General features: G+C 36.9%; 1 protein-coding gene across 1 annotated transcript in view; it reads left to right on the forward strand.

The window, feature by feature from the left end:
- The first annotated feature begins 1,597 nt into the window (after nucleotides 1–1,597).
- ccdc102a (coiled-coil domain containing 102A) overlaps nucleotides 1,598–26,192 on the forward strand; it is a 58,840-nt gene continuing 34,245 nt past the window's right edge. The window contains exon 1 of the mRNA XM_042727558.1: nucleotides 1,598–1,778. The gene's annotated coding sequence lies outside the window, so the exon portion shown is untranslated. The remainder of the gene's footprint in view (nucleotides 1,779–26,192) is intronic.

Consider the following 26,192-nt stretch of genomic DNA (forward strand, 5'->3'; position numbering starts at 1 on the left):
TTCTTTAGCGATCCCAAAATGATTAAAAATAATTTTGAAAAATAATAGTGTATGTTTTAGGCTAAAACTCTTTTTAATTATTTCGTATGAATATGTAATTAGGCTACTAATAAATAACGATGTCTAATTGCTTTTTTTCCCCGGTTTTCAGTATATTTTGTTTACTTCAAGCTTGATTTACATGCTGTTGTGGTCATTCTGCTATAACTGAGGATATGGCTCCCCCTAGAGGACTGTTACATTACTTTCAGGAAGTTTTTTGCTAATTTTAGATGTAATATAACGAACGAAACATATTTTCTCAGTTTACATATACCAAGCTGGTACGCATATAGCATGATAACAGCCACCTCTGTGTATGAATGTGCTCTGACTGATCAATAAATGCTTTAATTTGCCTCAGAATCTGTACTTTCTGCAAAACTGCGATTTATAGTAGCGACTCGCTCTAAATGAATCCAGTCTCACTGACAGACTCTCCCTCTGCTACCAATTATGCTCTTTTTACATCCCTTCTGTTTTGCACCATATCCAGGGGGTGTTTTTTAAAAATAGAGATGGTCTCCCCTGATGATGATAGGATAGAGAGAGATGCAGCTGCTTTGGCAGGAGGCCTTATCTGGTGCCTGCACAGTTTGTTCATGGGTAATCTACACTGCCACAATCGATCAGATCAGACCTTTCGCTTAGGAAATGGTGCTCATGTTTGTGGTCCAGAAACTAAATAGATTCAAAAACTTTTTTTTTTCTTTTTTTTTTTGGTGGTTGCAGGATGAAGTCAGAAAATATGTCTGGGCTGTTACATTTTTTGACTGTATTGAATGAATGGACAAAATGTATACCTTGAATACAATGTAAAGTGTATGCCAAATACATAAAACAATATAATACAAACAACACCATTTGCATTACTTCTATTCACATGAACACATAACACCAATAAATAAATAAATAAATAAAAACTACAGAGATTTGATAAGAAAACCTTAGCATTTAAATATAATCATCCTACAATAATATTATTGGGATATACAGATATATCTGATGTTTATAAGCATTGAACGTAAACAGACTGCTTTACTGTTAAAAAAAATATTTTGAATAAATGCCTCTGGGTCTCTGAATAACACTGATGTGTGTTTTTCCCCTGTGAGCTCCATTTTCTCACTGTATAAACAATCTTTTTTCTTTCAATAAACAGTTCTTTTCAATAAATTTGATTTTTCTTACTGTCATTTCATACAATATGTCAGGCTTTACAGGGTTACTAATATTATATATATATATATATATATTTTGCAGAAAGATTAACTGTAGTAACCATAGTATTTTGAAATAAACTATAGTAACCTTATAATATTTCTGTCAGGCTTTACTGGGTTAATCATATTCTCTTTTTTTTTTGTAGTTTTTATAAATTTAACTGTAGTAACTATGGTATTTTGAAATAAACTATAGTTACCTTATTATATTTCTTTAAGGCACTCTTCTGTCTGCTATCTCACATATTTTGGCAAAATCCAGTCCATTGCGTATTGGTGTTGACAAAAAGCTTCCAGGCTGGAAGTTCGGTGACGGTGAAGGCGCCGCCTCCGCTCTGTTCTGTTATCCCTCCCCTTCCATCCTTTGCTCACATTGCTCTTCCATTCGGTGGGAAAATTGCTGCTGGAACATCAACATCCACGGTGGATTTGAACTCGGGGACTGTATTGGAAAAAGCAGGGATCTGCAACACACGCTGGAGGATTTTCCTCCATGTTCTTTCTTTTATTGTTCAGGTATGTGCATGTGCTAACGGATCACGGCATGATTCCAGATGTATTGTTGAGAATTATCCGAACAGCGGTGTCGTGTGTCATTCAACACGATAGTAATGTGTACGGAGACGTCGTTTTGGACACGCTGAACTTCCCAAATATGCAGTTTACCTGTGAATTGCTACGCTGTTTACCCTGAAGCTGATGTGGTGCTGTTACAAATAACATCTTGTTGCGTAGAGTCACGTCATTAGAAATGTAGTGACTAGATCCTGTGTGAATAACAACTGTTACGGAGGTTCAAAAAAGGAAAAGTATATGGAGGTTTCATTGTTGTTAGACTTTCTTTTACCGTTTTTGCGTCAGTCTTCATATTAGTATTGGTTTTAAGGTCTTAAAGTAAACAAGTGAGCGATAAATTGACTCGGAATAAGTTTACAGTTTGCACTATTTGGAACAAAGTCCACTTCTTTTGCAAGTCAGAGTCATTCATTCATGTTGTATGGCATGTTACAAACTTAAATGTAACCCACTGACTCAAAGCGGTTCAAATGTAGGCTTTCGAGGAGTTGTGCTTTTAACTATATACTCTTTTCTGAAAGAATACGGTGTTATTTAGTTCATAAAAGGCACTTAATGCAATTGTTTCCCTATGTCCAGCTTACAGTACATATCTTTGTCAGTGACTGACTGGCTAATGACAGTAGAAAAACAGGGCTTTTAAGACCATGACATCTGTTTTCCTCTGGGCTGGGTTGTCCCCTTTAATGCCCAGTTGTAAAACAGGTTAGAAGCAAGAAAAAACAGTGTTAATTGGAGGTCACACAAGTTCCATAAAGCCACAGCCATGCTCACTTTTTTTCCACACTCGATATAGCAGATCCGTGACCACAGAGAAATACATTTTGGTGATATATCCTCTAATAGCTGTCAGAGGAGGTTTGTCCGACAAATTTATAGTTGTCCAGGAATATTGATTTGCATCCTAAAAACACACACATGCATCCTAAATGATGATTTGTAAATTACATGAGGAAAGAGTTGGAGAAATAAGGTATTTATTTTACATTTGGGATTGGAGTTTTACATTGATTGTTTTTGTCTCTTGTGTCTGTTTTCATGTTTTTTTGGGGGGGATTGTTTTTTTTTTAAGGAATGTTCTAGAATCCCACATCTGGAGCACTCTGGTCGCCCACATATGTAGTGATTTCATCTTCCTCTGCATCACTGCATGAAAAGAGGAACAGTCAAGGCCACACTGAGCCTGGCCCTGTAGCCGCCCTAACCACGACCATCCCAACTGCAATTGCAATGACCAGCTATGTTGTCAGGACCAGATTGAGTTTGAATATAGTTTTACAGTTCCAAGGACAGTGGCTTGGTGCATAAAATGTCCAGCTGTCTTCCTGTGTCTTCGGAATTCCTTTAAAGAAGTTGACCCAAAATTGAACATTTTGTGTCATTTCATTTCATCATTCAAGTCTTTTGAGCCCATATGATAGCTTTGTGTCAGGAACAGATGGAAATCTTTCATTATTTACCGACAGTGTTCCCCTCCAGTGAGTTGTTTATGAATCATTTATTGCGTCAGACTTAACAAGTCATTGAGTCTTTAATTTCAATCTTTTAAAACTATTGTGAGGCTTTAGAATTCAACAAATTCAATACACAAGTTGGTTGTGGGCTATTTTATGGTGTACGGTGATTCTTGCCGCTTAATAGATGTGGTCCCTATAAATTGACATTTTATGTTTTATAGCTGGAAAAGAGCTGAATTATTCATATTTTTCATGTATGGCATGTTTTTTATATTATTTATTTTAGTTTGTTTAAATAAACAATAAACACATCTAAAAGCTAAAATCGATCATTTTAAATATTACAAGTGACTTTAAGCATCATGATATTATAATATAGGAAGTGGATATTCATTTTAAGATTTGCTGAAGATTACATTTCAAGTGTTATGATATTATTAGTTATTTTTATAATTAATTTTAATATTATTATTTTTAGATTTTCTGGAGGTTAATTTTAATGTGTTATGATATTATTAGTGTTTTTAAAAAGTGATCTATATATCCATTATCTGCCAATAGCTGTTATGGTACCACCAGTATATATTATTGTGCATTACTGTTTATGTATCACAACAATAACAGCAAGAAATTGTAAACAGCATAGAAAACAGAACACAGATTATTATTATTATTTTATTTTTTTATTTGTGATCTTGGTCCAGCAGTGCTTTTGTAATGGAGACCTTTCTGTATTCAGGTCTGTCAACTGCCTTCATCAGCTTGATTTAATTACACGTCTTGTTTTGGTCTGGAGGTCAGACCTGCTAGACTCTCCCTTCCCTTTCAACTGTCAACCTGGCAGTGGTCAGCAGATGGTGGATTGCTTTGTGAAATACCTCCGTAAGCCACCGAGCCTCCCTCTTTCTCAAGGAATTCGCTTCACTGATTGTAGCGCACCAAGTATGGAGGCAGCTAGCCAGAGAGATGGAAGGTGAAAAAGCATTATTGCTCCTGTGTTTCTTTTCACTGAAAAGAGAATAACTATAGTGTGAGTGGTTGCTATGGTGACCACACATTTTCAGACGACTCGGACCCATCTGCTTGCAGGCTGCACGTAGACTGAGAAAGCGGGAGAACGAGAGTGGTAGAGATTTTCATAAAGGGCTTTATGTAGCTACGTGATCATGTATGCTTTTTGATTGTGAGAAACTGCTCGCACATGAAACCCACATCCTTCACGAGTAGTGGTTTTTTACGTAGTGTAGCTAAATCGAACTGTTAATGGTTTATATGGTAATTTATTTTTATTTTATTCAGGTTTTCTGTGTCTGAGGGCTTTGCATGTTTCTCAGAATTGCAGCTTCTCCAGCTTGCATGCTGAATTGACAGTTCATTCTAAATGACTAAATGTAAATGTAATGCCTGTTAAAAGCATTCTGGTGGTCCACACCTGTCCCCGAACCTCACCTTTAAAATCTCCTCATTTTTTTTCTGTTTCCCTGTCTCCTCCTCTGGATTTCATGGGCTGTAATTGGTTGTGATAGTTTTGGAATGCTGGCTCTGGCTGAAGTGTTTCTGTTTCACACAGCTCAGGCATGTGCTGACAGAATTAAATGGCTACAGGAGATCTGCTCCTCCTAAATGATCGAAATACAAACTCTTTGTTAGTAGACCAGCAGGAAACCGAAAACATGTGCAGACAGATTTATATGGCTTATGGTGTTATGCTCTTGATGTATTATCAACGGCCAGCTCTGAGGTCTGTGCGACCGCAGAAATTTTATCATACCTCTTGATAATCCTTAGCATCAGATACAGTTACACATTCTCTGGCTGTTTTGTAAAGTCATGTTGAGGGTCAGGATTAATCTGTGGAAACCCCTAATTGGAAGTGGCAGGTAAGCTCATGATTAGCATTTCTGTGATGTGAACTTTGGCTGTTTTTTTTATTAACTTTTGTGGTGTGTGTTTTTTGTCGGTGTGATCGGTGCAAGTGTGCTGCTGGAGCCTCAAAAGTATGTGAAAGTTTTTTACTCTACTTACACTCATGTCTCTGGCTGTTTTGTATTTTTAATGAAATGTGAGAGGGTCTGACCCTTAATAGACAGTAAAACCCATGTACTCTTGTGACATCACGGCAGGTAAGCTGGCGGTGGATTAGCATTTCTGTGAAGTGTGAAATGTATTTGTTTTCTTTGTGCATCGGTTCTTTTGTGTTTTGTTTGTTTTATTTGTGTTGATGTTTATTGAGGTTATGTTTGTTTTTTTTTTTCATTAAAATTATGTGCCTTGAACGTTGTTGTAGCCTTGATGTTTTTTGAGGGTTTTTTACTCTACTGTCACTTTTTTTGTCAGTATATTTCATTTAAATTGAATCACATTCTATTTGAAGTTTAAAAATTAATATAAGTCAGTTTTAAATTGGCACCATGGTGTGCTTGCATTTGGTCTGAAGGCCTGATGAAGTAAATGATTCCTAGTATTTTTTTAATGTAAATATACTTTAGCACACCATTTTATATTTTTAGATATTCATAGGCATTGAAGAAGTTTTCTTTTAAGTTTTTTTTTATTTTCAATGTTTGTATGATTTTTTTCATTGTAAGTAATTCCATTTTTTAGCCCAAATCATCTATAATGATTTGTCTCCTATTCCCTTTAAGATATTAAAGACGTGCTTTTTCGTAAAGGCAAGAGCCTCAGACTGGCTTTTTGTTGGGAAGTGACTGGCTTTAGTATTCGATATCCATGGAATGGGAGGATAAGTTCTGTCAGCTCTGAATTTGATGCATGGGTTTTGGATTAGGACCTGCGATAAGAAACACTGCATTCTCACATATTGTCACCAGATACCTGAACGCTCTGTTTTTCTTTCTCTTTTTCCACCGTAATTTATGTGTGTGGGATTGGAGAATAAATGTTCTATTAAAAATTGCCTCATTCATGCGTGAAGAGTGTTGTGTCCTGTTATGAACCGGCACTTGTGTTAATAATTGCACTGATATTCTTCCCTCATTACAGTTTTACGCCCCATATCACTGGTGACGTTTCGACATATTGCAATAGTCACAGATACTGCATCGGTCTGCAAACTATTCATATAAGCAAGCGTACTGTGTTTGCACACCGCTAATGTTTTGTCAGCCTTTGAGGACTTTTTTGAAAAGTTCCTGTTCTTTTGTCTCTTCTGCTGCTGTGTTTTTATTGTGTTTTGTGTTGTTGTGCTGTGTGTTAATGTTAAGCCTGGTCAAGACCACACTAGCTGTTCAGAAAGACGTGTGGGAAAATTTGTTGTTGTTTTGTCTTTTTTATTTTTTTTTTGTTTGTTTGTTTGACACACAGCTCCTTGCACATTCATTTGTTGCAAATTAGACTGTAAATTCTTGTCAATGGGGCAAAAACCCTCTGAAAGCTGATTGTGTATTTCTGATTGCTGTTGTTTACCTGGACCCCTGTGTTGTATTGCAGGCATTCTCGATTAAGATCTTTGGCATTTTGAAGTTGGAGCTGCAGGAAGGAAGTCTGATAGAATGGGGGTTAGTGTCAAAAGGAAGTTGTCTCAGGGGTACATGACGACCCCCCTTGCTCTCCTTACTGTAGAAACAACTGTTCAAGCCGGCTTCAGAGTGCTTATAAGTCACCTTTTGGCCCTGCAACAGGGGCCAGTTCAGCTGGGAATAAATGCACTACATCATTGGATATTCTGTACCTTCCTGTGGCCAATTAGCTTGCACCCCAGGCCCATAAGCAGTCTGCCAGATGCACCATAGCAGTGGTCTGTGGCTTTGAGAGGGAAGGGCTGTGGACATACAGCCTATGAGTGGTTATTAGAGAGGCCCCTCTCTGAGTCCACACAAGCCTAGAGATTTGCTGCTCGACCTTCATTTAGACTGCAACCGGAATTGGGTCCCTCAAAGCCTGTAACATTCAAGAATTTTGATGTGTCTCTATAAAATATTGTCCAAAACTTTCAGACCACTTCAAGTCCCAACTTTAATAGGATAATTTATCCAAAAATTCTTTGACTAGAGAACACAAAAGATGCTATTTTGAAGAACATTTTAAACTCTTGATCATTTTGAAAACGTCCATGCAGTGAAAGTCAATGGTGTCTGAAACAACAACATTTATTGCATTTTTCAAAATGGTCAAAAAGCTTCAAAATATCATATTTTGTGTTCCACAGAAGACAGAAAGTCATACAGGTTTGGAACGACATGAGGGAGAGTAAATGACAATTCTTTTTATTTTTTTGGTTGAACTTTCTCTTAAAGTTCAAGTCAGAACCCAAACCAAAAGTTTTACAGACATTCTTTAATATCTTGCCAGATATTGAGTATGATTATCGTAGTTTAAGAGGGTTTTGAAGGCTTCAGCCTTGACTGGATGATATCTGGAATGGGACTGGCAGATATTGAGCACGCTCATAAATGTTAGAACACTTTTGTATTGTTCCGTTGTACTGTTGAGCATAGATGAGAAAACCAAGACAAGGCTTTATTTTGTGCTGGCGTCAGCCCTAAGTTTAATAGTTGCATTAGAAGGGCTATTTCTTTAGATACAATCATCTTGAAGCCCCAGAGGTGTCTTCAAGATTTCTTTTCACTTGCTTTGTGGTTGACTGGGTTAAAGCCAGCTGTCCGTTGAGATTACTGTTGCGTTTGCTTGGCAGGAACGCGTTTCGATTGTGATTCCCACTGAACCGGACCTCACAGACGATGATTTATGTTAACTATCATGTGAGATTCAAAAAGACAAAGTCGCTCTGTCTTTCTGTTGTTGAGTGGAATGAGGCTTTTTCACAAGCTTGGCAACTTAGTAATAAAACCTTTCCTCTTGGGAGTGCACATCACACTCTCTGGTCTTGTAGTTTCTCCTCTGTTAGGCCATTAGCTGACATGTTTACAGTGTTTTTGTGGTTAGTCACAGATGCAGTGCAGTCAGTGTTGAGTAGTCATGAGTCTGTAGACTTTAGGTTGACTGGGAAAATTGCATATTCGTGCCTAATAGTTTATTGCACATATTATGTTGAATTAACAAAGTTTCTGTCCTACGTTTTAAACATTTTTCTAGACTAAGGCCCAAGATGGGTTCTCAGGGTCAGTTCACCCAAAACTGGAAAGTCTGTCATGATTTACTTAGCCTCATTCCAAATGCATAAGACTTTCATTCTTCTTCTAAACACACATTTAAATATTTTTAATAAAATCTGAAGGATTTGTTTCTCATTTTTGAAAGTTGATTTACCCAAAAATATAATACTTCACAAAAAAAAATCACAAAATAAATCCATGAATTAAACATGATGATGTTTTATATCATAACCAGATTTAATTTACAAATTTACATGAGCTTAACTGTACTTGGTTTATGCGCAAGAACAAACCTCACCTGGTTCTCATTTACCATATTTGATGTGATTTGATCAATATATCCATATTTACATTGATCTGTATTATTTATGTGTAAATAAAAGGCTAAATTAAATCTGTTCATCATTTAAAGTAATCTTGTCTCTTCAGAAGTTATGGATTTATTTTATGATCTCTTTTATGAGCTCTTTTGAGTTCTGGGTGAATAGACTTTAAATGGAGGGACAGAAATCTCTCTGGTTTTATTAAAAACATTTTCATTTGTTTTTCTAAGATGAACAAAATCTTAAGGCTTTAAAAAAGCATGATGGTAATTAAATGACAGAATTTTTAGTTTTTGGGTGAACTATTCCTTTAAGTAAGGAAAAAGCATTGTCAGTCTGAGAGCAGTCCCTTCGTTGAGGGGTTTTTCCCGGGATGTGTTGTCAGAGGATAATGGACTTTGCTTATGTGCTCAAGTTTTGTGTCTGTTTTGATTGTTTTCCCCCCATAAACTTTCCATTGCAAATTGTGATGTGACATCCAACCTGCTGCTCCGTCTGAACAATTAATCTGATTGGTCGGTTAAACAGTCTGCCTTATGTTTTATAATTCTCCACTTTGTGTATTTAAATACCATAGTGTCTAGAAACAATGTGTTCCTTCTGTCTAAAATTAACATGCGTTATGGCTATGTTTATAGTGCTCTGTCCTTTAATCAAAGGAAAGTATGTGAGAGAAATGGGGGTGTTTGCTTTCTTTCTGGCAGATGGGTTCTCTTGATGGCTTTTGTGTTCTCTGGCTGAACCACAGAATGATTTAGATGATTTAGTCTCTTTTTTTTTCTCCATTCATAACCAGAGCACACTTCAAATGCTGGATGATTATTAAGAATGTGTAAGTTAATATAACTCTGTATTATCCTGTATTATATTTAAATGACCTTAAATAACGTAATTATCTCAGTATGGCTGCAGTTGAAATACTTTTCAGTATAGCCTTACAATATTTATCGTTCATGCAATATTTTGAAGGTATTATTATTTAGACCTTTACCTACCACAGGCATCAAGTGGAGGTCTTTTTGTGTTGTGCGTGTGTGTGTTTGTGCTGTTGTGGTGTATCATGTTCCTCATCTGATCCTCATTAGTGGCGGGGAACACGAGGAGTCTGTCTGCAGGGCTGTAGACGGTCTCATCCTCTCTGCATTTGTCTCATCCTTATGTTGCACTGTACCAACAAAGAATGACCGGGACCCAAGCAGATGGCCTCTATAATCCCTCTGCATTGCTTTGAGTGTCAATTGTTAGTCACTTTGTTTCATGAGTTTGAAACAGTAAGAGAGGTCAAAAGGCCTCTTTTGTGTCCACTCTTTTGAATCCAGACTGTTTGACTCAACACGAGGGGTCATGAGGGTTGGCAGCTCTGCCTCAGACCAGGATGTTGTAGGATGAAACATCTGTTATGTGTTGGTTCAAAAATTGGTACATAATAATCTCTATTTGTATTCACCTTGAAATCATACCCTCAAAATACAAATACATTCTTCTGAGTCTGTACATAAACAGATTCTTAAAACAGTTATTCGTTCCTAAATATTGTTTTGCTGTAAACGTTATTATAAGACAAACAGCTCAGAGCCTAAAGTGATAGTTCACCTAAAAATGAAAATTCTGTTGTCATTTACTCACTCTCATGTCGTTCCAAACCTGTTAGTGTAACACAAAATATGAATAACGTTTGCAACCAAACCATTTTGGTGACCTTTGAATTTCCACAAAATATCTTAATTTATGTTCCTCTGAAAAAAGAAAGTATTACAGGTTTGGAACAACATGAGGATAAGTAAATGATTACAGAATGTTCAGTTTTTGGTTTAACTATCCCTTTAAGAAGCACCTTGTATGCTTTGATTTTAGACAGGTGCATAGATCTCAGCACTAAGCAGCTCAATGATATCACCTCTCTCTCAGGCCCTCATTCGGAGGCAGATCTATGCTTTTGAATAAGTAATGGCCATCTGACACTAGTGGAGATCACCAGACAGCCACCAGCTTTGCAACTTGACTTCATCGGTTATTAAAGGAATTCAGACATCCATTACTCACCCTCATGTGTTCGCAAACCTCCATGGAATACAGAAGATTCATTTCTACAGAATATCTTGGCTATTTGATGTGTTGTCGTAAAGAATTTGGTTTATGCATAGCCAATCTGAAGGCTATTTCCAAGCAGTCAGATGTATAGTCGCTTAGATCTGTAGTATGGAGTGACTGATGGCTCAAAATCAATAGCTAGCTTACTGTGTCGAATGTAAATCACTCGTCAGTCCAGTTAACTGTCAGCTGAGTCTAATTATGGTGTTCTCTGTGTCCATCACATCAGCTTCAGCACTTGCACTGCAGGATTGTAACAAGTTTAGCCCAAGGACAGGATCAGAATCTGATGTGTTAATTAGTCTATGCTCAGTGTCCTCATCAGTCTGCATTTAGAACTGTGGCAAAGCAGCAGGGGCACATTACAAACCTTATCAGCCTGGCTCATGAATATTAATTAAGAGAAATTCTGGGTGCTAGCCAAATTAGGATTACTGCTTACCCACTGTGCATTTGTTTATTTATTGCCAATGGAACAAGTTTGCAAAAGCTTGTGATTGATCTTAAAACTGTCGTTTTATTAAGCACACTAATTTATGTTTGTTGCCACTGAGCAGGCCAAATGAAGTGCTAAAAATATAATAATTATTGCTAGGGTTGGGTTAAAAATATAGATTTTTCTTTTTTATTGAGTCACAATTTGATGGACTGATATTGATTTATGAATAGAAATGCACCGATCGACTGGCAAGGGACTGGAATTAGACGATTCTCCGCATAATCGGCCGGTGTGAGTGTGTGAGAGAGACTCGTGCAGAAATCAAAACAAATGAGCGCAACAGCGCACACAGAAAGTTATGGATGCATACCAGCAACACATAGCAGTATTTTGTTACTGAATGAATTTTTGCAAGAATTGAGTGAGTCAATGATTCAGTAACCCATATCATAAAGACAGTCAATTGCCTGGTTTCTGAATGAATGATGGCAAAAAAAATTTCAGAACGTTTGACCATTTCTGATTCAGAACTAGTCAACTTGAAAATGTAACTACGACATGATTCTGGTTACTTTTTTCTTTATTAACCCTCTAGTCAAATAAAATTCTATTCCAGGTGAACACATGAAGTTGTCAACATGATGTAAATGTTAAACAAATCACTTGTTAAGTATCTTTGCAGAAAAGATGCATGAACTACAACTAGCCTACATCTTGAACAAACTTGTCTTCTACATATTATATGTTCAGAAACAATACGAGGAAAATGCTTTTTAAAAAATCTCAAAAGTCAAGGCAACACATGTGAATGAAATTAAATTATATTCCAGTTTAAAATGTATTTTAGATTACAGATAGCCTGGGATTACACAAGATTTGTATTTTAAAAACATCTAGTTCGAAGGGAGCATAATTTGCTTTTTGGTTTAAAATAATTTCTTAATATGAAATTCGAAATTTGAATGGTATGAATATTAGAGATTAGAATGTACAGAAATTGAAGTCTACACGTTAATACACGCTATAGGCAATGCTGATGTTGTTAACATTGAAAATTTGAGGTTAAAGTATAACGATAATAATAATTTGCACGGTCTGATTTGATATGAGCTAATCGATCGTTAGATTAAATCACCATTGGTAGTGTGATTTATTGTAATGCTTTTTTCCTCAGTTGGTCAGAACAAGCGTGGCAGACTTGTTACTTGCTTGTTCAGATGACAATATCCGGTGAAAATTCTTATTTTGGTCATATATTCCAAGACGTAGGCTAGAATCTGTGATTGCGAAGTACAGTAAATATCCACACCTGTGCGGTGACTGACTGCTACACATACTCCTCAAAACATTAGATTCATCCGCACTGGAGCCGCGCCAGAGCACAACCCACGCAAGGAAGATAATTCCACAGACAGCTGCAATTGCAGGTTTTCAAACAGAGATTGCGACAAAGAGGCAAAACTTACGGACCGCAGCTTTAATGACTAAATGACTCACTCATTAAAACAGTGATTTGCCGCCACCTACTTTAAAAGTATCATTGCATTTTTTACAACGTGTCTTATTTGTTTGTCTAAAAATATTTAAACATTTATCTTATAAAATTATTATATATTTGCAATTTTGTAGCGTAAACAGGCTGTGTAAATACATTTAATGCCGCTTAAGATGCTGTTTCTGTGTTTCCTGAAGTGGAAAGATGGAGTTTGTTGATATTAATTTCATTTGAAATGGAAGAGCACTTTATTTTTTGAGTTGTTTAAGTGAGAGAACATCTGTAACTTAGTCCGAATTTGGGGAATTGTCCTGCTTAATTTCTTTTAGGCCCCGTTTACACTAGTGCATTTTCGTGAGTGTTGGTACGTTTGTGACTTTGTCTTACACTACTCCGGCATTTTCGACCCTCGAAAAATGAGACTTTTGAAAATGCTGCAGACCATGTTTTAGTTTGAAAACTCCGGGGTTGCGTTTTAGTGTAAACGGACCAAAACGGAGACCTTTGAAAACTAGCTTTCGCTCTGCGACCGTGTAAACAATAACATCCTGCGCATTGTTGAACCCATAGATGTATACATAGATTCCCCATTCGATTGCTCCAAGCACGTAGACGCGTCTGCGATCTAAATAATAGGGAATCTACCTATTCATATCTATGGCTGTACCTGCATGAATGGTCACGTGACATGTGTTTAAGGTTGTGTCAGAGCCTGTCTACGTTACTGAAACGCCAGTATAGACGAGGATCATTTTCATTCTTAAACGACGTTTTAAAACAAAAATACACTAGTGTAAATGGGGCCTTATTATGTACATAAGTTTTTTTGCATAAAAAAAAAATAAAAGATTTTTGTTTGTATATATATGCTGTCAATTATAGTTCCTAGAAAGAAAATCGGAATCAGCAAAAATCGGTATTGGCAGGTCACACACACACACACGCACACACACGCACACACACTCACACACACACACACACACACACGCACACACACGCACACACACACACACACAAAAGAGAATCAGGAATCAGAATTGGCCAGGAAAATTGCAGTCTCTATTTAGCTATAAATCCCAAAAATCAATCTTTTAGCCGGTGTGGTTTTTAGTTGATGAGGGAACAAAACTTCAATAAACATAATTTGTAGCATACCTGACATCCAATAATCAGCTTTGTGCCTTGCTACTTTTGATATTCATAAAGACAAAATGTCTTAGCTTTAATTTTGATATGATGTTGTTACGTATTTTATTTTAAATTTTTTGGTTGTTATTTTTTTTATTTTTGCTGTCTTGGGTGGTTTATTTTTTTATTGAGAGATCACCAGAAGATTTGAGTAAGAAGTTGCATGATTATTCCATTAGCAAAAATGGCTGTTTAGGTTATATTACAAGAAATTACCTTAGACTCAGATTCATGCAATCTGCACAAAATCTTTCTGATGTACCCGTGACTTACATTTTAATTCCCTCAAGATTCATGACTTCTGTGTGTGTGTTGCGACAGTCTTCTGCTCACCACATTCCTTTGACTATGTTTTGACTTTTTTAATTGGGCCCTTTCAGCTTTTAGACGGGGCTCAGTTGAGATTTCACTGCAGTTTTTGCCTCACAGGCTCCGAAGCGTTTGATCACCCAAACCAGTCTCACACTTTTATATGTTCAGTCATAGTGATGACAAATGTGTTTGTAGTCTGAGGGATTCAACTCATTACTTTGATTGTGTTTGATGGTTTCATTAAGGTAGCTGATTTTCTGTCTGGAATGAGGAATTTCTTCTGACTCATGTAGAGTAGTTTGATCTACTGTTATTGGCCTTGAGAAGAGATTCTCAAACAAACTCCATAATAATTTGCCTGAAGCTGCTTTATAGAAGATGAGCCTGGGGCGTTTTTGGAACTGCATATTTGGCTTCACTTTTTGTTAATTATTTTGAAAACTGTAGTGAACATGAGGATCTGCTTTGCTGTTACACCTACTGATTGGTGTGGTCATGTAGGAGCTGAATGTTTTCTTTGGTGTGTTGTAGGTACTTTAGTATGTATGTGTGGTTTTTCGAACTGTGTATATTTGCATTTGTCATTTCGTAATTGTTGAAGAATGCACTGTGTGTCCTAGACTGATACCTGAAACCTAGAGTCCGAAGAAACCCAATGATTTTCTGTTGACACTGAGGAACCAATATAAGAAGGGATTAATAATAATGGACAGTGTTGTTGATGAGCGAGAACTTATGGTCTCATAATGATTCCTTTTATTCCTTCTGGCCTTTAATATAGTCTCATGGGTCACAGGCACTTTAGTCAAGCAGAGCCATAGTAAAAAAAATAAAAATAAATTCGGGTGGGACCGTATGGAGTTGTTTTATGCTTACTCTGAAGTTTTCCTTTATGTTTATTAGTAAAAGAAAAGCACAGGAGAATAACTGATCTTTTTTTTGACAACTTGATTATTTCTGGGAGTTGAAGGCTGAAAAGACCAGTCTGCAAAATTTCCAGGCTGGTTTATGTAGTTTATAGTTTATTATATTGTAGAGCATATTTTATTTTGTTTTGGTTCGGTTTTTTGGTTTGGTGTTGGTTTTCTTTGCTTTGCTTTGTTTTGCTTTGGTTTTTGTTTTGTTTTTTTGTGTTGTGTTTTTGTTTTGGCTTTGTTTTGCTTTGCTTTGCTTTGTTTTTTTTTTTTGTTTTTTTTATTACTTTTTAGAACCATTAATATTATAATTACTGTTTATTAGGGCTGGGCGATATATCTAACGATATAATCATGCGCATCTAGTCAGTAAAGCCGGTTCCCTGATTAGCGCTAAATCACCATCACCTGCTTTCAAATGGAGCGGCATTTAATAGACAGAGCCGTAGATCACTGACAAGGTACGCAATATCGCGTTGATTATCGAAGGCGATAAATCTGCGATAATGAACGTGATATTGCGTAGCTTGTCAGTGATCTACGGCTCTGTCTATTAAATGCCGCTCCATTTGAAAGCAGGGTGGCGATTTAGCGCTAATCAGGGAACCGGCTTTACTGACTAGATGCGCATGATTATATCGTTAGATATATCGCCCAGCCCTACTGTTTATGTATTTTTGCTGAATCAATAAGAAAATATTGTTTTTTAATTAATTATATTTAGACAAGGTTCTTCCCAGATTTATTGCTGATTGAGAATACATTATTAAAATGTAATCTGTTTCATAGATTCTGCTTTTTATCATGCCTCTGCTGTTCTGTTCTGTTCTGTTCTGTTGTGTTGTAATAATCCTAATTTCTTGTAAATTTTTGTACATGTCTATGGCAGTATTGTACAGTGCACTCTGAAATGGTCATTCCCTTTTAAGTGCAAACCAGCACTGAGATTTATCACTTAAATTTGCTTATGTGGCTGATTCTGCTCTGTAGTGTCTCTGTAGTGGTTTGGACTCGCTCATAGACTTGTTTATATGTTTGCATTGTGACCAAACTCTGTAAACACCGCAGAACATCACGGGCGTTTTGTTTTATTCTTCAAGAAGAGTTTGCGTCTACTTTTTGTAATTCATGGGTTGCATGCAAAGCTTTGTTTATAGCATGTTTTTGTCTTGAAAATGCATGCTAAATTATGATTGAGTTATTCTGTTTGATGTTTACAGATTTTTTTTTTTTTTTTGCTGGCTTATTTTCAAAGCTGAATTTTCAAATTGAGTCATATGTCATACGTAAATGAGAGAGAGAGGAATCAAAATTGAAAACCAAAGCATGTGCTATGAAATTAAACTAAGAAACTTTTTCAACCCACCTGCTTTCTTCAGCAACTTATTTGCATGCTTATGTAAACCTAACTTAATCACTGGAGGATGCAGCAACAATAATTGGTGTGGAAATGATTTGGATCTTTGATGGTGGAGCTCTAGTCTACATTCCCTCTCTTGCTGGAAAACGCAACAGTCTTCAAATGGGAGCAATTCACATCCAGACTCCTTAAGAGCTGTCCAGATCTCTGCCTTGTTTCAGAATCACATGAATTATGGGGAAATTTGCTATTAAGAGTATGACTGCGTCTGTGCCAGCCACATCCATACACACAATGTGACAGTCAATAGTCTTTTTGTTCAGAGCAAATTGATGAACTGGCAGCTCCTTAGTTTATAGGAATTTGTACTCACAATCTGGCCAGCCCTGATGTTTATTAATGATACGCAAAACTGACTGGCCATATTTTGGAGGCACTTTCATTGTAGGAAAGGGCATTTAATAGCTGGATTGGGGGTCTACTGGCTTTTAGCTTTTACCTGGATTCCAAGTAAGACATGTTTGGATGAGTGATTGACAAAAGTCAAAAAAAGAGTCATTAGCGCAAATGGGTGATTAACAGAAAAGTAAAAAAAAAGAGTCATTAGCGCAAACGTGTTCTTTTGCTGTCAAGCTATTTGAACAATCTACATGGTTATACAGTAGCTAGCTATCTGAAGAACAATTAACCATAGACATTTGTAGCTAAGCTCCTTTCACATATTGCAAAGAGTATTTTTCAAATGTTATTTTTTATGACGTTGCTGTTTTTTGATGTGTGTTTGTGTTTTTGAACAGCAAATATTTTTTCCAAGTAAGTTGAAAAATAGCATTAAATGTCTGTCTCAAGTGTATAGGGCTAACAACTAAAGCTAGCAAATATACACACCAGGCAGTGTGAACATTGTTTAGGCATAGCATATGGATAATTAGACTATATGATTAACTCACTGGCCCACAGCCAATTGAAATGAAGCCAAGAATTTAAATGACTTGTGAGATCTGAAAACAAATACCTCATCAGTTCATTAAACCATGAAAGTGGCTTTTATGGGCGTAATGTGGGAAGTGACACAGATAATATGAAGTAGTAGTAGAGATGAGGTCACAGAGAGACGATTTGGCAGTGATATTATGAGGACGGAAGATTTATAGTGGGAAATTTGACTAGAGATGGATTGAAGAGCATGTTGATCTCTGAACCGGCCCACTGAAAGATAAACTGTCTGTCTTAAGGTTCTGAGGAGAACTATTTTGTGGTTTTTATTCTCATTTGAACAAACAACAAAGAGCTAATTCGCAGCAAGTGATAGAGGTTTTGTAGTGCTGATGAGTTCAAAACACTCTTGAACTCAGTCAAGGATGAGTCTGATGTGATCTTTGAGTACAGATATGAATAACTGGTGATGAACAGATAAATTGTGGTTTTGTCACCTTCAGTGACAGCAAAAAAATGCTTTCTGACAGGAAACAGATGGTTGGTGTGACATGCTTTTTACAAAGGTGTTATAGAAATGGTGTAGTTTTTCTAAATAATATTTTTTTTTGTTAATAAATATTTTTAATTAGTATGTGTAGATTGTTATTCGATTTTGACAAGGTTTTAGAAAAATGGTGATTTTTTTTATTAAATTTTACATCAGAGTGTTTGGGAATTTTTGTTTAAATAGTTTTGTTTCCATGAAACTTTTAGATCATAATTTTGAGAAGGTTTTTTGAGACTAGGATTTTTTTTGAATGTATAGTAATTGGTATGTTTTTATTTTAATTTTAGGGTTTTTTATGTAATTAACAATCAGTCACATCATAAGACATTTCAGTGTTTTGTCTTGCCAACTATATGATTTTCATGTCTTGTTTGCTAAGGTTTTAACTTTTCGTGCTTTGTCAATGTCAAACTTCCCAAACATGTTTGTTCTTGCTCTGAAACCACACTGCATAGCATCCAACTGAACTTTCTGCCCAAGATCAGCAGTTTTGCAATGAACAGTGATCAATAGTTAAAGAGCATTTTAATTAAGTTATAGATCCATTCGGTTGTAAAATTGCTTTCATTTAAAAGTTCATCCTCTTCTTTTGTATTCTCTCTAATTGTATTAGTGCTTCTAAACTGAGCATTTCTAGATGGCAGCATGCTTTCCTACATCTTTATTTCTGGTTGGTTTTGGCCTTGTTATTTCAGATTGCTGTCTCTCGCTCCACTTTCAGCTTTAAGTCTGTAGCTATTTCATGGATCATATGGTTGCAGAAATGTACCATTGCCTTCCTTGCTGTGAAGAAAGACTGATCTGCTCATGATAATGGAAAACTGCCTCAGAGGAGCAGACCGAAGTCACATGGTCAAGCTGGAAGAAGAATTTCGTCACGGGTCTGAGGTCACCACAGAGAAGCTTGAACACACAAAATTGGTTAAGGTGTTAAAGTGATTTGTTTTTTTGTTTTGGTTTGCTTGCTTATGACCTAGTTCTGATCAGCACAGAAATTGATCGGCTAGCTTCCCTAGAGTGTCGGCTGATTAAATGGGATTAATTTGTTACACATTGTGTAATATGTTACAAATTATCATCCGCTTTTTTGTTATTTGTTTTAGTTTTCATCTCCCAGCGCACATGTAGTAACTTATCTCAGCGTGTCTGACTCTCACACAGTGTTTTGTCCTTTTATTCTTGGTTTCACAGGATGTTTGTAAATCAAGCATCCTGTCTTTTAACCCTGTGCGCTCTGGGCCTAAAAAGACATGGACGTAGAGCAATTCGCTGAGCTGTAAATAAGTGTAGTATATTTCATCAGTGGCAGGAGGAATCCAATTCAGTAGAGAAATGTCTTCTGCCATCTGCCCCTTCAACAAAGACTTTCTCTCTTTCCCCTCCTCCAGCTGTCTTTTTTTTCGGTGTTTCTGTCCCATTTCCTCTCTGTCTTACTCAACTCTTTGGCCTCTGCCACAGCTTCTTTTCATACCTTTCCTCCCTTTCTTTGAATGTCTGCATTATTCAGTCTGGCTTGGATTATTCCAGTCCATTTCCATTTTACATTCTCCAGAATCCTTATCGCACACATGAATCTGTCTGCTTTTAACAGTAATGTATACACTCCATATTACCAGCGATATAAGACTGAGCACCATTAGCTGTGGTAAGAAGAATGTGCTGTTCTTTGAGTCACATATACCCTGTTTTCATCTTGAACCCACCGAGCATGTGTTTGAGGACTGTTGGGTGTCGTTAACATGCATTAGTTTGTCAATGGATAGGCTACATTACACAAAAGCACTTGTACCTATACATTGTAGTCTCCTGATAGGTTTTATTTAAACGAGAACATATGTTGGCCAAGCTGAGACACAGGGAGAGTCTGTCCTGTCATGTTAGTCAATGTTCAGAATGATGGATTAGGTGTAAAGATGGACATTGCACTCCGAGGACAAACTGCACCATGTGAGGTTCAGACATGGATTTGGTTTTTAAATGGACATTTTTTTTTTTTTTTTTTTTTTTTTTTTTTTTTTTTTTTAGAAAGGCAGAATAATTGCTTATGTATGCTTTCTTGTATATTGAGTGGCTCGGTGGTTAGCACTGTTGTCTCACAGCAAGAAGTTCCCTGGTTCGAGCCCCGGCGAGGACAGCAGGCCTTTCTGTGTGGAGTTTGCATGTACTCCCTGTGTCTGTGTGGGTTAATTGAATATTCTAAATTGTCCCCGGCCATGTGTGTAAAGACAAGACTTGTGTATGGATTAACTGGTTCTTGCCATGAATATAGTCAAGTCAAGTCACTTTTATTGTCACGTCACCACAGCACATGTGCCTTGGTTAGTGAAATTCTTGGGAGTGTGCTCCAGAAATTGCAGAAACAATTTACATATAACCATACAGACTTCAACCGATGACAATATGCAATATGCACACATACAGTATAGTCAGTACACACAGTATACTATTTGACACACAGTTAGCAATACACATTATACGCAATATGTACATACAAACAGTTGGCACTACACATAATGCACTATACACAGTATGTACACATTCTACATTATGTTGACACATATATGCATAAAAATATGCTAAGGTGCAACAGATTATACATGAACTGGATACACAAAATGTAATGGATGTGCATTGGATGGGATCCAGTAGTAGCAGGTAGATTATTGTATTAAATGCAGTGTGTATGTATAGTCCAGTGTTGAACTGTTGAAGTTAAAGTGCAGTGTGTGTGGGAGTATGCAGTAGGGTGTATTAGTTTTGACTGTTTGTTAGTCTGATAAATCTGAATAAGTCTGAATATAGCAATAGATGCTGGATTGGCGTTAAAAAAATAAACAAACAAACAAATAACAACAGTTAGTGAAGTGATCTCTGCTTTATTTCAGGTGATGAATCCTCCCCAGGCGAAGGCTTATTTCATTATTATGCATTCCTCTGCAGCTTGATCCTCACATCGCCCCCTGCTGTAAGGATGAGGAACAGCTGCTGTGCATTGGCTGCGAGATCATGTGCTGGTTGGGGGATTTCAGTCATTTTTGTGCCTTTGGCAAATACTACATCTCCCTTCGTTAAACCAACACCAGTGGATGATGGACTGTCATACATTGTGTCAGTTTTCCTCGAGACCCCTGGGGCAGTTTGCATTGTGATAGTTTCCTTTTCTAATTAAATGAAAGGCTAAAGTCTTATAAATTGGAAAATTGAGACACTATTGTGTACAGAAACGTGTCTGCATTTTATAACTTGTTGTACTTAATACATGCAAGATAAATTGGCATTATGGGGAAGTATATATTATGCATCATGATGAATGTGTCATTTTTGTGCACCTCAACATTGGCTATGATGTCATCATACTGTAAAATCACAAGTTTAGGCACAACCCAGTCTTGTCTCATCCATATTTCCTCTCTTTCTGCGTGGTATGTGCCCTGTTACTGCTTCTCCCTCGACTTTTCATCACCTTCTGTCTCTGCCCTACTTTTGCTTCCTGTTTTCCCTCATTCATGTCAGTGTCTTACAATTTGTTTTCAAAGGCTTTTCTTAAAAGTCTTTTTGTGCCTAAAGCAAAAAATAAAAAGTTAATTGAGAGAGAAATTGAGAAAATTTTGTGAGTTTTAAGTTGTGATTTTTAAATTTATGTTTTCAATATGAGAGTTAAAGTGACGATTGGGAGATATAAAATTACAATTACCAAGCAGTAAGGCAGTAATGGGCTTCCATAACCTTCTTCCCAGTAGCTCTATTCAGCTCACTTGTTCAGTGTTTTGCATGACTGAAATCTTGTTTTGGTTGATACATGGTAATACCTGACCTCGACTTCTTAAGCTGCTCATGTGGGATTTGGAGTGTTTATTATTGTCGTTTCATGCCTTGTTGAATGAGATGATGAAGAGATTAACATCTAAATTTAACTTCATAAGCTGCTAATGCGGGAATTGGAATGTTTATTATTTCTTGCTTTTTCTCTCTCTCTATCTGGCTGCTTTAACTTCATCATTCCCTCTATCACATGCTTCTCTGTATGCAAGACCTTCTAACACCCTGATCCATTAAATTCCTCCTGGGATAGTGGCTTTGATCAACTTACTAGCGATTATTTTCACAAGAGGCCTGTGTAAGTGTGTGACGGGCTTGGCTGACCCCTTAATGAACCTTTTCCTGATGTCCCAATCAGTCAGTGAATTGACATCTGTCCCTCTTATTCCTGTTTTTTTTATGAACGCCAATGCTGCTTTTATTGGTATTGTGCATGTGGGTGTATTAGAGTTTTTTTTTTTCAAAATGTATTTAATTCCATTTTGCTTGATCTGAAGCTAGTTTCAAAATGCACACATTTTCATACTGTAGATTAGAATGTATGTTATTTGCCATAATATAGGAATAATATTCAGCTTATTGCTATCAGCAGGAAAAACCCCAACACAAGAAAAAGCTCAATGGTAATCTGTTGATACCCTCAGAGATGCTATCTGTACTTGAGTGAAATTTGCTTCACCATAAAGGTGTCCAAATAATTTTCCGTTCCAGGCTTAAAATACGGAGACACCATATGTTACCCATTTCTCAGACAAAATGTATTAGCCACAGCTGACCCCAGTATTATGCATGACCTGCAGATGTCATGCGGATAGTAGTGTGTGTATTTAGTGTTGCTACAAAACATATGTTCACATTTCAAATATCCACTGTGATTTTATTTACATTTTTCTTGGTTTTAGTGCCATGTACACAGAAACCTACATCCGGAAGAGTCACACCATATGTGCGTTTGAATGTTCATTTCAAGATTTTGTGTAGAAATGATTAAACATAGATGGAAATGCCATTATACTGGATAATGCACTTTATAAACTATAATTTATATATAGTTTTATTAGCAGTATAAACATATTTTATGGCTTTTTAATGGTTTTGATTAATGTGTGATAAATGTATTTTATGTCTTTTTATTGTTTTTTATTGGTGTTTGTTGTGTAGGTTTGGTTGATGTTCTTGTGTTTTTTTGAATTTGTTATGTAGATGAATCTTGCCTGGAGGGGCTGTAATTGTTGTTTTTAGTATGTGACATTTTCGGCTTGTCTACCCATTTCTGGTGTGTGAATCATTCAAATGTAATCAGCAGTACCACTGTGAGGTAATGACAAGCTTGAGAATGGAAAGCTGAACCTGTTTACACTTTCTCTCATTTCTCTGTAAACCTTCTGTTTTGCTAACTGTTCAAATTAAACTTGCAGAACACAGAAAATGATGTTGCAGTTGATGTCACTTTTCTTTTTTTAGCAAGTTTTATGCTTGCGGTATGGGCCGTGTCCAGTGGTTTGGTGATTAAAGTAAACGGCAACCCCGGCTGGCTGACTATTTGGTCTCAAATTAGGTTCTTTTATTAAACTAGAATATTTAAAGCTTACTAAGACTTGTGACAGATATATGAACATTTGGCAGTCCCTCTTAGGATATTTTATATCAAAAGTATCCTTAAATCCCGTCTTTTCCACTTGTTTTCTGCTGTCTATATGGCATATTGTATGTGCTTACCGTCTGTTTACAATATCAGAACAGTTTGGCTGCCTGTAACTTTTCAGCAGGTGTACTTGGCTGTAAAGATAAGCAGTTTTTAAGATTTGCTTATTTACACTTGGCAGGAATGCTTTCAACTGAGACAGCGGAAGATCTTTTATCAAGATCATCTGCTCTAATGTGGATCGCAAAATGACTTTCACAGTCTGTGGTTTGAGACCACATGCACTACAAGCAGACAAACTTCCTCTTCTTTTAGGGGCAAATTCTTCTAAAAACCACAAGGATCAAAGGTTAAAGCCAAGGTGTGCTTTCACTCTCACATCACTGAAATTTCTTTTTCACATTTTTCTGTATTTTAAGATCTCTGAAACATTACACACTCCTTGCTGAGTTTCACTGACTCTTTTAACACTTTCTTCCTAATGGAAGATTTCTCCTGAAGCTATACTTTGACAAGCATAGCTGATGGACCAGCAAACAAAAGAATTGTACTCTTGGCTTTGTGTCAGAAGGTAACAGTAGGGCCTCTATAGTAAAATGGGCTGCAGCCATCAGATTAGTTTTCACTTTCATTGGCTCCTGTGAGTGACACCGTATCTCAGTTCCTCCATCTCCTGCAGAGGCACTGGGAAAAAAACACAAATGGATAGTGTTTTACACAGGGGGGTTATTTATATCCTGCATTGAAGAGCTCTTCAGGTTTGTAATTCATTGCTTGCTGAGTTTGGAGAGATGAGATGTTGCTCTGTGGTGTGTGGTCTCAGACTCTCAGTTGTTTGAAATGTTCTTGTAACTTCGTGTTTAAAACTTTGCATAGATTTCATCCTTGAAGTATGCGTACACACAAACTGCGATTTTTTTTTTTTTTTTTACGTGCGCAAGATTTTAGATTTATTAAGACATATGTATACGAGAGCCTGCTTCATGTTATAAATCACAGATAGTATAATATGCACAAGTTTCAGCTGTCTTCTACAAAATGACCTTGCATGAAGCTTAAAGGGGCGGTCACACTAGACTTTGAACGTGCAAAATTTTTTCGGATGCCGCTGCGAATATGGGCGGGAGCAGGTAACGGTCTCCCCTCAGTTATCACAACATGGATTAATCAGGGGGGCAGGGTTTCATATTTTATTGAAGCATCCCTTGGCGCCGCCATTGGCTAGTGGACCCCCACCTGCTGTTAGCATTCCATTTACTCCCATTCATTTTGGCGTCACTTTGACAGCGAATAACTTTACATCTGAGGCGTTTAAAGACTCCATTTGTCCATTCATTATTTCTAAAGAAATACAAAAATGTATGAAAGGCCCCATTACCTTGTATCTTACGTTATTGCCCCGTAGAAGCAGTTTTTGTAAAAATAGGCTAACGATTGCGTCATAACCTGCGACTGTATGTCGCACAGTAGAGAAGTTACCGTATGGACAGGAGGAGAAGCTCGCAGGCAATCTTTTACTGTCTATGAGGCTATTGGGGGGACGTGGAGGCATGAAGTCAAGGGAGAAGCCCATAGAGAGTCCATAAAAGCAACGGGACAAAATTATTCAACAACGTCTGCAAGATTCGGTGGGTGATTCAGATTTCTCTTGGCACAGCGATTAGAAGACTTACAATTGTCAGACAGGGTGCTCATGTGACATTTACGTCATCAAGCTGAGTTTGAGTCTGCGCAATACTGATTATGTGCTTGCAACTTTTAAACAGGCCCATGGTCTTGCAGATCTCACATTTTATCGACTAAAAAAGTTTTTTTTTTTGCTGAAGAACGACTGCATATTGTTTTAACAATTTGCTTTGAAATTCCAAGCATAATAGGGCTGTTTTCTTTGGCTTATCCCTCATTTTTCGTGCTTTCAGGTAACATTTGCTATTTTCTCTCAAAGATGATTCTTTGTCTTGCAGTTTCTGTTTTTTTGCCTCTGTTTAAAGTATTTTGTCTTGGCAAAGATTCTAATCGATTTTTTCGTGCTTAAGCTGAACTAGCTTTTGTATACACTCCATTATGCCTGTCAGCCTCGTTCTGTTTTGGTAAAGGGTATTGTGAGCTTCCAGATGTTTCTTTGGCAGTGAAATATGACCTGAAATGGGTGAGTCAGCTTGGTTCAATGGTGAATCAAACTTATGGCAGCAAATTTGTGGCTTTAGGATTTCCTGTTGAGGGTATACACTATATAGGAGCAGTTTTTGGGGAAAATAGTTGTGGCAGGATGGAAACCGTTCAATCCTCTAATGCAGTTCATAATTAACCACTGGCTTTGTAGTTTTGCATTAAGTATGATCTGTTCATATGTTAGGCAAGTGTTTCTCAAGTACTTGAGTGTATTTGAATTTTGAACCGCATGTCATAGACTTTTAATTCTTTGTTTAAACTTTTTTTCATTATGTTGTGATTTGAAGTCTGTAGCATATGATACTGGTGTCCCCACCAGGCTTAACAAGCTTGACTAGCAAGATAAACCTCTTTCAACCAGCTTTATCAGCTACGTTTTGCTTACGTTTGTAGCTGTATACTGTGGAGAGATATAATCCCCTGTTAATGTTTTTTTTAAAAATTAGTTGAACTTGCAAGTGTGTGTGTGTGTGTGTATTGAAAGCATGTTTTTTTTCCCTTATTGTCAAAAATGTATTCATGAAATTCTCCCAAGGATGGAATAAGTTTACTTTTTTGTTTTAGACAAAAGGCAAGCC

This window comes from Cyprinus carpio, chromosome B7, assembly GCF_018340385.1.
Source record: "Cyprinus carpio isolate SPL01 chromosome B7, ASM1834038v1, whole genome shotgun sequence".
In the NCBI taxonomy this organism is placed as follows: Eukaryota; Metazoa; Chordata; class Actinopteri; order Cypriniformes; family Cyprinidae; genus Cyprinus; species Cyprinus carpio.